Source organism: Mytilus californianus, unplaced genomic scaffold, assembly GCF_021869535.1.
Source record: "Mytilus californianus isolate M0D057914Y unplaced genomic scaffold, xbMytCali1.0.p SCAF_3, whole genome shotgun sequence".
Lineage (NCBI taxonomy): Eukaryota > Metazoa > Mollusca > Bivalvia > Mytilida > Mytilidae > Mytilus > Mytilus californianus.
The window spans coordinates 89,176,651-89,189,895 of NW_026262679.1; the positions used below are offsets into that span (position 1 = coordinate 89,176,651).

The window sequence follows — 13,245 nt, forward strand, 5'->3', positions numbered from 1 at the left end:
ACATTGTAAAATTGAGTATCCAAATGAACATTAATAAGAAGCGCCATCTTACAGATATGCATGAATATTGCATTTTTGTTAACGAAAATGAATTTTTCTGACTTGATTAATATAATTGCTATATTTACTTTTTACCCGCTGAAATAACCATATGCTACTTTGAATTTCATTTTAAAATCATACCATTCCATTTTAAAATCATTTTTTTATATATAAATCATTCGCCAAAGTGGCAATAAATAGGATCATGCAAAAGGGTATACATACAAACAGCTTCGGTGGAAATTGTAAAAAGTCATTTATTAAAACATCATAGTGTGTATATGGTGTTTTATGACGATAACCATTGTCGTGTCTTTGCTGAGTGGAAAAAGTTAAAATATCCTTTTATAAACTTCGGATGTACCAAAACAGGTACTTCAGATCTGACAAGCATGCAAAATGTACCCTCTTTTTTAAATTACATGCAATTTTTTTATTATTCAAAATTATAAGTCAAAAAGTGTTCTACAGTGATCACCAGTCATTCAGCTTTTATTAGATACCAAAATTACCTGAATATTCTACACATTTTGAATATTACACCCATGCGTAGGAACTATTTTGTGTTAAATATGTACTACTTTCTGCATGTGCTTTCTGAAAGAGCCCGAATTAGTGGTGTTACACCTAAACCATTAAAAACTGTAGTTTCAATACTTTTCCATTTTATGAGTCACGATGATGAAGCCCAAAAATTGACACCAGTTCAAACCCGGGTTTGATTTCATGTATTTAATTGCTGATTAAAGTAGTTATATGACCTTCAAAGCTTCACTTGAATTCGTTGTCAAAGTAGGAAAAGCGAAATACTAGTAATTATTTTAAATCTTGCCTTTTGTCTTGTCAGCTGGTTTGGCCATGTATCCGGACACTACCATCAGAATCATGAGAATTCCGATACACATTATTGCAGTTCTGCTATAAAATAATAAAAATAAAAATGTATAATATATATGAGATGACACACGAATATCATAAATAGGTTGTATTGTCCAGTGTTTTGTAGAAAATGTATATATGCCATGTGAGCTTTTGCCATCACATGGCGTTCTTGGTCGTCGTCCGTCGTCGTAAACTTTTCAAATAACATTCTTCTCTGAAATATCGAAACAAATTTTAACAAAAGTTTGGCTTATTGATCTTTAGGATTTCTAGTTTGAAGTTTGCGTTTTTATTCCTGCCAATCGCAGTTTATGGTAATTACCGTGAAAACTATTATAGATAAGGAGAAATTTTAAACAGCAAAAATGTTAAGCAAAGTAAGATCTACCAATAAATTTGAGAACCAAATTCATCAATTAGTCCCTTATATGAGTAATTGCACTTGAAAAACTATTTTTTATTAAATATTAAATTTTGTTTTCAGAAACTATGATAGATAGACAGAAATTTTGAATGGCAAAAATGTTCAGCAAATTATGACCTTCAAATAAATGAACATGACTGAAATAGTCAATTAAATCCTTATAGGAGTTATTACCCTTGAAAGACATTTTTTTTTTTCATTTTTTAAGATCTTTTGCAGAAACATATTATTGTAATAGATAGAGAAACTTCAAACAGCAAAAATGTTCAGCTAAGTAAGAACTACAAATAAGCAAACATGACCGAAATCGTAAATTGATCTCTTATAGGAGTTATTTCCCTTAAAAAGATGATTTTTACCATTTTTTTAGGGTTTTATAGAAACTATGATATAGAGAGAGAAACTTCTAAAGACATGTTCAAACACACATTAATATACATTAAACAGCAAAATAAACCCTGATGCAAGATCTACCCCCAAATAAATCCAGTTGTGCGATTCCGGCTCCTAGGAGCCTCTTGTTTTTAAATGCCACGGAAATCACACCAGCTGCTCTTCAAAGTATTCGCTGAACAAAAACAAACTAGTCTCCAAGGATCCTGTATCGCTTAAAATTATTCAAAGGAGCTAGAAAATCTGTGTTGAATGGAAACTAGTGGGTAACTATAGATTGATTTTTTTTAAATTTTTTTTTAAATAAAAATTAGGTTAAATTGTGATATAGGGCAACAATTCCTGTAATGAGTCGATTAACTATTTCATTCATATTGACTTATTTGAAGATCTTCTGTTGCTAATCAGTTTAACTAAGCAGGTTTCAGTCTATCTATAACTCCTGAAAAGACTGATTAGCTTGGCCATATTGTCTTATTAGTAGATCCTGTCTTATTGATAATTGTTTACAGTTTAAAGTATCTCTCTTTCTTTCAAAGTTTTCAAGATTATATAGTCAAACCTAAGAAGGATAAAAATAGAATAACATATAACGGGAATCAATTGACGCTTTCGGCTCTTATATGTTATTTGTAGATTTTATTTTACTGATTATATTTACTCTTTACAACTTCTCTCTATCTACTACAGTTGTCACAGAAGTCACATAAAAAATAGGTAAGAAACGTCACTCATGGGAAGTAACTCGTTGATGACTATTTTTTCACAGACTTGTTTGTAGATCTTACGATTTGCTATTTACAATTTCTCCCTTTCCTTTATAGTTTCAACAGAAATCACATACAAATGGGTCAGTATAAATCGTCATTAAAGGGCAATATTATTGATAAGTTGGATGACCTTTTTCTGCCATGTGACTTATTAGAAGATCTTATTTTGCTGATCATTTCTGATTTTCACAGTTTCTCTCTATCTACTTCTTAGTTTCTGCAATGAAATTAGAAAAATGGGTGACAATCGACATTCAAGGGCAATTACTCCAAAAAGGAGTAAACTGGCGATTTCTGAAATTATGACTTATCTGGAAATTTTACTTGGTCTGGTCATTGAATGAAATAGAAAATAGAAACGAGGAATGTGTCAAAGAGACAACAATCCAACCAAAGAACAGCAATACGTCTTCAACGCAGCGAGAAAATCAGGTGGCGGGCTTCAGTTGGCCCTTAAACAACAATGTATACTAGTTCAGCGAAATGGACACCACACTAAACTCCGAGATATACAAATGAACCAAAACTAAAAAACACACAAGACTAACAAAGCCTAGAGGTTCCTGACTTGGGACAGGCGCATAAATGCGGCGGGTGAAACTTGTTTTGTGAGATCTCAATCCTCCTGCTATATCTCTAGCTGAGTGTGGAATAAACAAACACACAGCAAAACGCACAGTAAAACTCAGTTCAAAAGAAATCCGTGTCCGATGTTAGAATAGGTAACAGAAGAAACTAAGAAAATGACAATGATAAACATAAATTAACAAACTTTAAGGACTACTAGCAGTTACTGACTTGCCAGCTCCAATTAAACTAGTTGAAAGATTATATCTTCATCAGATGAAAATTAACCACAATCCCTCCCGTCAGGGGTTTAGTAGCATGCCAAAATAATTTATACGAGAAGAACATAACCCGTATCATGTCAACAACTTGTTTTAGACTAGAATAAATGTGTTTATTTCCGATGCAAAGACCCTATGAGTGAATCAATATTAATTCCAAAGAATGCCATCTTTGATGACTTGTCAACGGTATTGTAAGTATATCCCTTGTGAATAAGTCTGTTTAAAGGTTTGGTTAGCTTTTGAGGTGATGACGACATTTTTGTGCTTTGTATAAAATATAACCATAAAATATTGGATGTGAAATACCTGAATGTATAAGTGGTCTGCAGGTTTGCTCTTAATGTTTTAGTATATAAGATATAAGCCAGAATACTGCAATATTTCGTTATGTTCTATTTTTACCCAAAAAAGTATTAACCAAACGATCGACTATATCAACCAACGAATGGAAAACAACTATCATATTCCTGAAAATGGTGGGTAAATAGCTAGCTTAACCTCCCGTTTTCATGTCGGGGCCTTTTATAGCCGACTATATGGTATTGGTTTTTCGCATTGTTGAAGGCCGTACGGTTGCCTATAATTGCTTACAATTATTTCATTTGAACTTTGGTGGAAAGTTGTCTCATTGGCAATCATACCACATCTCCTTATTTCTATACTATAAAAACCTCATGCGTCCGAATCGTACCAACAGCGGCCATGTTTGTTGATGGATCAAGTCTGCGGATATAATTTTTAAAGTAGATTATCTAAGAAACATGCATTCACAGTAAGTGTGGTTACATTTTGCCCATTATTTTCAGATGAGAATATTTATTTTTCAAGTTTACAACGACGGACGGCAACGATGAACGCCTAATGCTTGAAGGTTCGTGTTTATATTTTGCAGTGTATCAACTGCAGTAGAATATTAATGCTATTTGAATCTTTTTGAATATGTTTCGGACATTCAACATTCCTTCAAACAGTCTTATGGTCATCAGTTCGCTTATCAATACATTGATACAGATAAGATAATCTATTTTATTAAAGTTTCACCACCCATTACAGTGTCTATATACATGGTGCAGGCGGTGTTGACACGATGTCACAGACGCAAGGGTTCGAATCCCGCTGAGGGAAGAACAAAAATTTGCTAACGCAAATTTGAGGATCTAACATTGTTGGGCTAAATTTGAGACGAATAATATATACCAAGGAATTGTATATTTCAAAGGAATGGAAACGCGGCCGACTTCAAAGAAAATTGTATGATGCATCTCTGACTTGGGTGGTGTGTTAATTACATCCCGTCGCTCTAACTGGCTCATTACTTCTCTGGCAGTAGTTATCGAACTTGGTCATTTAATCATGAAATGAATCTATTTAGATATACAATTCCTTCAATGAAATAAACAAAAAATACAACCTTAAACAAAGTTACTTCTGAAAAACATTTTTTTTTCTTGTACCTCCTCTTGATATTTCACGAAGGTATGCAACAATTAAGATCAATTAATTATAGATGAAATCTGACATTATACGAGTTTTTAAAAAGATTTAAGGTAATGCAAAAAGTTAAAAAATAACTTTTCAATTTTGGAATATGACTGGTATAGAAAAGTATAAAGGAAGAAGTACGTGAACAGATGTAGTATTTTGTCTAGATAAAAGAACTTAGATAATAGATGTTATAATAAACACCGGTATGGGATATCCAATTTGCAGGTATAATCTATCATGTATCAATGATAAGCTAATTTTTGTCGTATATATATTTAAGCAGGAACCGTGTATACTAACTATAGGCTGTCCCTGATTTAAGGTGTCAAAAAGAAATCACGCCGAGCTCACCTGTTAATAAATGCTAAATTATGCCGTCGTGCAATAATTTTTTTTATTAGAAACAGTTAAAACTTTCCGACATTCGCATATTATTTATTTTAACACCGAAGGAATATTTTGCGACCTCTAGACTACTGCTCTTCTAGAAAAATGGAATGAACTGTTTTGCTTTTAAGCTTGTGGTAATTTGCTGCAAAGCATGCTTGATAATGGCAAACTGTTATACCAAACAACGATTAAGTATAAAAATAGTATTTGACAAAAAAATAAATGATTAAAATCGTGTACAAAACGGCACAATCAATCCCAATCGGAAGTCTTATATACATTTCTTGCCTGTAATTTCCGACTTCGTCGGTGTGGAACTTGACTGATCAAAATGGCGTCAATGTGAACTATAAACATGGGATTTTGAAAAATCATAGCAAATTCGTTTTTATCACCATTTTCATAAAACCAACACAATGTGATAGAAAAAAGACTAAGCTTTTAAATTGTATGTCAATGTCACATCTATTTCAAGTAGTTATTTAACCCATACCAGAATACGGCGTGTTGGCGTATTTATTGACGCACTACTTAAAATTTTCAACATGTTTCGAAATAAAATCATTTACATTGTACCAATATCATTTAGAATTCGTAGTTTATACCAAACTGTAGGAAAATATTCCTTCTTTAAAATGATATCTCATTTTCTCACTTTATTCTTTCTACTTTCCAATAATGAGAAGAAATCGTATTACACTCCCAGATCGAAAGACGTGTTTTGACAGAATAATGAAATTCAAAACTGAAATTTCGAAAAATCGTAGAAAATTCAGAAATGTTACCAGAAACTTAAAAAAATGGCAAAATACTAGAATAAGGTTTCAGCTTCATAATGATATCAACTATTTTGTTTTGCACTTCGTAGTTGCCGAGCTTTTAGAAAAAAATCAAAACACTGTATTTTTTGTTTTGTAATCCGGATGGAACTCATTCAAGTTTCAAGACCGAGGTCTATTTTAATAAGAATTTTCATAGTAAAATATTACAAACATATGTTCGATGAGGCATTAAAATGATACCTAAGGCCTTAACTATTCACGTAATGGAAGTTTATTCTTGATTTTGGGTTTCTCTCTCCTTTATATCTTCTCAAGCAGATGACCCCGTGAATTTAAAAGACCGATCTATATGACAGGAAATGGACCACCGTCATGATTCTTTATATTATTCATCATACTTCCGACCGAGTCAGACATGGATTATAGCTCTGCGGGTGCTCTGCGGGTATCCCGATTGATCTCGAGCCGCGTTTCCATTCCTTTTAAATATACAATTCCTTGTATATATATATCATCGGGTGTTAGCCCTGTATAACCACGTGATATCCGATGGAGAATGTCTGCCATAAAGTTTAGCCTGGAATCCCGGCCCGATCTAGCTGCGCGTGGCATGGTAATTCACATTACAGTGGCGGATTTACCGGGGGCACAGGGGGCACGTGCGCCCCCCCCCCCCCCCCCAGGACCAGGTCATCAAAAAAATTTCTAAAAAACTTTTATTGCTACTGACAAGGAATATTTAAAAGGAATGGAAACGCGGCTCGAGATCAATCGGGATACCCGCCGAGCATTTATTAACAGGTGAGCTCGGCGTGATTTCTTTTTGACACCTTAAATCAGGGACAGCCTATAGTTAGTAACTAACTAACTGGAAGTGTTTAACGACCTTGACTGGATGTACATCCCTCGCATGGTCGGCTCGGTGCCCGAAGGCGTTTGGTGAGCATTAGAATATTTTCTGCAGTGGGTCAGAAACAGGTGGAAGACGCCATTTTGCTAGGTCGCCATCTTGGTTTTGCTGAGTTGTTTTTGGTTTGTTTACTATTTTGTTGTTTCTTTACAGTCGAAACTCCACAACGGCAACAATAGTTAGTATACACGGTTCCTGCTTAAATATATATACGACAAAAATTAGCTTATCAATGATACATGATAGATTATACCTGCAAATTGGATATCCCATACCGGTGTTTATTATAACACCTATTATCTAAGTTCTTTTATCTAGACAAAATACTACATCTGTTCACGTACTTCTTCCTTTATACTTTTCTATACCAGTCATATTCCAAAATTGAAAAGTTATTTTTTAACTTTTTGCATTACCTTAAATCTTTTTAAAAACTCGTATAATGTCAGATTTCATCTATAATTAATTGATCTTAATTGTTGCATACCTTCGTGAAATATCAAGAAGAGGTACAAGAAAAAAAAATGTTTTTCAGAAGTAACTTTGTTTTAGGTCGTTTTTTTTTGTTTATTTCATTGAAGGAATTGTATATCTAAAGATTCATTTCATGATTAAATGACCAAGTTCGATAACTACTGCCAGATAAGTAATGAGCCAGTTAGAGCGACGGGATGTAATTAACACACCATCCAAGTCAGAGATGCATCATACAATTTTCTTTGAAGTCGGCCGCGTTTCCATTCTTTTTAAATGTACAATTCCTTGCTACTGAATCTGCTTATCTAGAGCGGAAATCAATCACAGCTTGTGATTTGATTATTAAACTGGCCGTTAATTCACCCCAGCTTCAACATGCGTGATTTATGACAACTGATCGGTGTGTGTGTAAATATTGACACCTGTGTGAATTGACTCTTTTCAAAAGATTTTATGTAAACTACATGTACATGTTGATTGGAATAGTACGAATACTTTTATTGGTTTTTAATACAAAATCACAGATTAAGATCGATTAACAGGTGAAATCTTCTGATCAGGAAAGAAATTACAGTAACTAACTTAAATCTATGTTTTTAAAGAATATGTACAAATAGATGTTTAGTGCCAAGAATGTTGATATCGATATATGGGATATGACTTCACTGGGACTATAATACTATGTCCCAGTTCTACATTACAAAAGACTCACATTACCATTTCTTTTGATTTTTTTTCAAAACTGTGTTTTTCAATATCATACAAGATTTTTTTTTAAACTGAATGTCGTATTTCTTTTCCCTCTTATTTTCAAAGGAAACCAACAATTTGTTTTAAAAAAACCTTTTTATGAGGATATGAATGGGGTTTAAAGATAAGACAATAAGGGGCAAAAAAGTTAAATTAGAAGCGGGACCAAAAATATAGAACAGAATAAACATGATGGTAAAGAGGTGATGAAATATAAAGAATAGATTGATTGATTGCTGGTTGCTTAACGTCCAGTGGCAAATATTTCATGCATGTTTAGGACGAATATAATAGAGATCAATTGACAGAAGAAATAAGAATAGAGTGAAAAGGTAAAAAAATAAATAATATAGAACTATAGAAACCATGATCTAACAACCCCCATCATTACCACCCACACTCGAATATAAACATCTCTAAACAAATATTTAATTTTGGTTTAATGGTGCCCCCCCCCAGACAAAGGTTCTGGATCTGCCCCTGCATTACCATCCTTTACGACAGATAAAATAGCTGATCTGAAAAGTACACCATCTACTTGCCACTATACATCATGTACTGTGTTACAACCCTAGATAAAGCCGACGAGGAAAGGCATTACATCGACCACCGAAAGCTATATTTAAGTCTCCCAAACGAAGTTTGGGAAGACTTATTGTTTTTGCTCAGTTCTTATTATTATTATTATTCTTCTTCCTCTTCCTCTTCCGCCGCTTTTAAATTTGAACTTGTCCGCACCCGTTCTCCAAAACCGCTTGTCAGATTAACTTAGGATTTCACAATATGTTAGACTAACATGTCTAGTGGTGCAATCAGGGTTTTGTTTGTGCAATGGGGTTTATAAAGGGGTACTTTGAGGGGCAAAAAGAAAAGAGGGTTTTACTATAGAACCCTATGGGATTTTATTTTTAAAAATTTTCAAATGATTATAAATTGAAAACCGTTTGTGATAGACACAATCTTTTTAATTGAAAATGTTCTAAATGATAAAACCCATTAAATGAAATACAGGGTTAGTCCCCAGGGGTCACCCCCACCCCCTGCCATTTAAGAAAGTTCTAATACCTTGTAAGTGGTCAAGATCCCCACCCCTAAACCATATATATTCTGGTTTGTCATGCTAAGATGGTTTGAATGATATACAGGGTTAGTCCCCAGGGGTCATCCCGACCCCCTGCCATTTGAGAAAGTTCTAATATCTTGTAAATGGTCGAGATCCCCACCCCTAAACCATATATATTCTGGTTTGTCATGCTAAGATGGTTTGAATGATATACAGGGTTAGTCCCCAGGGGTCATCCCGACCCCCTGCCATTTGAGAAAGTTCTATTATCTGGTAAATGGTCAAGATCCCCACCCCTAAACCATATATATTCTGGTTTGTCATGCTAAGATGGTTTGAATGATATACAGGGTTAGTCCCCATGGGTCATCCCAACCCCCTGCCATTTGAGAAAGTTCTAATATCTTGTAAATGGTCGAGATCCCTACCCCTAAACCATATATATTCTGGTTTGTCATGCTAAGATGGTTTGAATGATATACAGGGTTAGTCCCCAGGGGTCATCACAACCCCCTGCCATTTGAGAAAGTTCTAATATCTTGTAAATGGTCGAGATCCCCACCCCTAAACCATATATATTCTGGTTTGTCATGATAAAGCACATCAAATGAAATACAGGGTTAGTCCCCAGGGGTCACCCCCACCCCATGCCATTTAAGAAAGTTCTAATATCTTGTAAGTGGTCACGATCCCCACCCCTAAACCATATATATTATGGTTTGTCATGCTAAGATGGTTTGAATGATATACAGGGTTAGTCCCCAGGGGTCATCCCGACCTCCTGCCATTTGAGAAAGTTCTAATATCTTGTAAATGGTCGAGATCCCCACCCCTAAACCATATATATTCTGGTTTGTCATGATAAAGCAAATCAAATGAAATACAGGGTTAGTCCCAAGGGGTCACCCCCACCCTATGCCATTTAAGAAAGTTCTAATATCTTGTAAGTGGTCAAGATCCCCACCCCTAAACCATATATATTCTGGTTTGTCATGCTTAGATGGTTTGAATGATATACAGGGTTAGTCCCCAGGGGTCATCCCGACCCCCTGCCATTTGAGAAAGTTCTAATATCTTGTAAATGGTCAAGATCCCCACCCCTAAACCATATATATTCTGGTTTGTCATGCTAAGATGGTTTGAATGATATACAGGGTTAGTGCCCAGAGGTCATCCCGACCCCCTGCTATTTGAGAAAGTTCTAATATCTTGTAAATGGTCGAGATCCCCACCCCTAAACCATATATATTCTGGTTTGTCATGCTAAGATGGTTTGAATGATATACAGGGTTAGTCCCCAGGGGTCATCCCGACCCCCTGCCATTTGAGAAAGTTCTATTATCTTGTAAATGGTCAAGATCCCCACCCCTAAACCATATATATTCTGGTTTGTCATGCTAAGATGGTTTGAATGATATACAGGGTTAGTCCCCATGGGTCATCCCAACCCCCTGCCATTTGAGAAAGTTCTAATATCTTGTAAATGGTCGAGATCCCTACCCCTAAACCATATATATTCTGGTTTGTCATGCTAAGATGGTTTGAATGATATACAGGGTTAGTCCCCAGGGGTCATCACAACCCCCTGCCATTTGAGAAAGTTCTAATATCTTGTAAATGGTCGAGATCCTCACCCCTAAACCATATATATTCTGGTTTGTCATGATAAAGCACATCAAATGAAATACAGGGTTAGTCCCCAGGGGTCACCCCCACCCCATGCCATTTAAGAAAGTTCTAATATCTTGTAAGTGGTCACGATCCCCACCCCTAAACCATATATATTATGGTTTGTCATGCTAAGATGGTTTGAATGATATACAGGGTTAGTCCCCAGGGGTCATCCCGACCTCCTGCCATTTGAGAAAGTTCTAATATCTTGTAAATGGTCGAGATCCCCACCCCTAAACCATATATATTCTGGTTTGTCATGATAAAGCAAATCAAATGAAATACAGGGTTAGTCCCAAAGGGGTCACCCCCACCCTATGCCATTTAAGAAAGTTCTAATATCTTGTAAGTGGTCAAGATCCCCACCCCTAAACCATATATATTCTGGTTTGTCATGCTTAGATGGTTTGAATGATATACAGGGTTAGTCCCCAGGGGTCATCCCGACCCCCTGCCATTTGAGAAAGTTCTAATATCTTGTAAATGGTCAAGATCCCCACCCCTAAACCATATATATTCTGGTTTGTCATGCTAAGATGGTTTGAATGATATACAGGGTTAGTGCCCAGAGGTCATCCCGACCCCCTGCCATTTGAGAAAGTTCTAATATCTTGTAAATGGTCGAGATCCCCACCCCTAAACCATATATATTCTGGTTTGTCATGATAAAACACATGAAATGAAATACAGGGTTAGTCCCCAGGGGTCACCCCCACCCCATGCCATTTAAGAAAGTTCTAATATCTTGTAAGTGGTCGAGATCCCCACCCCTAAACCATATATATTATGGTTTGTCATGCTAAGATGGTTTGAATGATATACAGGGTTAATCCCCAGGGGTCATCCCGATCCCCTGCCATTTGAGAAAGTTCTAATATCTTGTAAATGGTCGAGATCCCCACCCCTTAACCATATATATTCTGGTTTGTCATGCCAAGATGATTTGAATGATATTCAGGGTTAGTCCCTAGGCATCACTAATGCATATAACTTTACTGGACCTAACCAATTTTCACTGGACTTTGCCCAATGTCAGGCGACCCTGGGAATTACGAATTATGGGAGCTTCGTTTGGGAGACTTCGTAACAGCATCCTGTTACAATCATTTCTTGTCTTATGTAGCCTAGGTGGTCGAGTGGTCTAGGGCGCTGGACATGGTGCAGGCGGTGTTGCCACGATGTCACAGACGCATGGATTCGTATCCCGCTGAGGGAAGAACAAAAATTTGCTAACGCAAATTTGACGATCTAACATTGTTGGGCTAAATTTGAAACGAAATTATATATATATACACAAAGTCATAAGAACCTAACATTTAGTAAAAGGATTTCAGCCGAAAACGACTTATGAGTCACTATCATTAAAACAGACATCTAATATAAAGATAAAAAGACAACATTTTTTACATGTAAAAAGTATTTCGTAAATAAAACAAAAAAATACATTATATATCTTCTAGATTATAACATGTTTTCTCAGGTAAAACATAGAATAAATGGAACTAGCTAAAAAAAGGAACCATATTCTCATTTCACATAAGATAACGCAGTTTTTCAATATCGCATGAATAATCGAAATCAACATTTAGAAGACAGGCTTTGGCATTTAAATCATGTCTGATATCAGAGTAAAAACAACAATTAAAAAAGAAAGTGCTTCTCATCTTCAATTTGGCCACCATCACATAAAATACACAAACGATCTTGTAGAGGTTCCGGTGATCTAGCATATCGACCGGTTTCAACTATAATTTGTAACGAACCAGCTCTGAATAGTGAAAAAATTCGTCGGCTACATCTATTATTAACAAACTTTACACAAGGCTCCTTACCAATACAACTTTTAAACAATCTATAAAATCTTAATTTATTACCATTGACATTATTGTTATCATTCCATAACTCCTGATACCAAGATTCTTTTTCAATGGTTTATATAGAATCCCATAAATTACTCAAATTAATATTCTCTTCTACATTTTCAATCAACTTATATTTACGAGCTCACTGTAACATTCTATAATCCCATGAGGATTTTCTTCTAATCGCCCAGATATGTCCCAATTGTCGTTACTACAATCCCGTCTCCCCTTTCTAGCGAATGTGACCTACCAAATCAGACTTATCACCGGGGTTGTACTAACATGAGCAACACTACGAGTGCCACATGTGGAGCAGAATCTGATTACCCTTCCGGTGCACCTGAGATCACCCCCAGTTTTTGGTGGGGTTCTTGTTGCTCAGTCTTTTTATACCTCACCTTCGATAGTAGAGAGGCATTATGTTTTTCGGTCTGTGCGTCCGTTCGTCCGTCCATCCGTTCGTCCGTCCGTCTGTCCCGCTTCAGGTTAAAGT

At 35.7% G+C, this 13,245-nt stretch overlaps 1 long non-coding RNA gene across 2 annotated transcripts; it reads left to right on the forward strand.

Annotated features, from left to right (window-relative positions):
• The first annotated feature begins 8,658 nt into the window (after positions 1–8,658).
• Positions 8,659–12,003, forward strand: LOC127735345 (uncharacterized). Of its 2 annotated transcripts, none has more exons than XR_007998322.1 (3): positions 8,659–9,450; positions 10,389–10,790; positions 11,462–12,003. It is a non-coding gene; the product is annotated as an uncharacterized LOC127735345 (long non-coding RNA). The 2 variants fall into 2 exon arrangements; XR_007998321.1 differs by lacking the exon at positions 8,659–9,450 and adding an exon at positions 9,479–10,254.
• The last annotated feature ends 1,242 nt before the right edge of the window (positions 12,004–13,245 follow it).